The sequence below is a fragment of the Arachis ipaensis genome, chromosome B05, assembly GCF_000816755.2.
Source record: "Arachis ipaensis cultivar K30076 chromosome B05, Araip1.1, whole genome shotgun sequence".
In the NCBI taxonomy this organism is placed as follows: Eukaryota; Viridiplantae; Streptophyta; class Magnoliopsida; order Fabales; family Fabaceae; genus Arachis; species Arachis ipaensis.
Genome location: NC_029789.2, coordinates 9,947,234 through 9,948,168, shown reverse-complemented (window position 1 = coordinate 9,948,168; position 935 = coordinate 9,947,234). Strand labels below are relative to the sequence as shown.

The 935-nt window shown below is 28.9% G+C and overlaps 1 long non-coding RNA gene across 1 annotated transcript in view; it reads left to right on the top strand.

Moving 5' to 3' along the window:
• LOC110262737 overlaps window positions 1–935 on the top strand; it is a 10,268-nt gene that overhangs the window by 8,830 nt on the left and 503 nt on the right. The gene's annotated exons all lie outside the window — the stretch shown is intronic.

The window sequence follows — 935 nt, the reverse complement described above, 5'->3', positions numbered from 1 at the left end:
CAGATTGAATAAATAATATGATCTATATATATTGAAACAGTATAATGTATAGATAACATTTTGTTAGATATTATACAATATATTTTTTTATATTATGTCAAAATATACATATTTTATGTTCACTTATATTAGTATTGGATATTTGATCTTTTATTAAAAAAAAAATAAACACGAACACGCATACACGATATTCATCCAATAATAATTTAATTAAACGATCTACTTTCAACAATTTCGAAAAAATGATACTTTATATGAACTTTTAATAAAAGTGATATTAGTCTTAGAATATTTCGGAATGAAAGAAAAAGTTGGAATTACACCCAAATTCAGAAATAATTGTGTCAATTTGGACTTTAGAGAGTCCTGTAGTACGTAGTACAGTTTGCATGTTGAAAAATCATTTTCCTTTGGGAGCAATAATTAGAACAAACACAGCAGTATTGTTATATTGAATTGTCATATTTTATTTTGTTTTGGGTGTCCATATTGAATTGAATTGTCTATGCAAACAGAGGGATGGGTCGAAGCCAACATCAATGGAATTTGTCCTTTATTTCTGATAACTTAGCCTAGTACAAATGCAGCTGTGATGAGAGACAACACACGCAGAGGCAATAACTTTGGTGATCGGTGCTTTAACTTCAATGTGGAGCCAAATTTGACTTGGCATGCGCAACATAATTTATAGAGAGTTAATTCTAATTATAATAGCAGCTGAAACTAGAGGGAGTTGTCGTTTTTATTACATGCTCGATTAATGTAGCTTTAATATTGATTGGGATTTCTTTGCATATATGTCCCACTTTTGAAGAGAAAGTGAACCGTAATACCCGCTGCTTACTCATCCTTATGCTTATGCTTCAACTATATATTTCAGTTAAAAATATGGACTATTTAGATAAATAGGTTTAAAATGTTTTTTTTTGTAATAT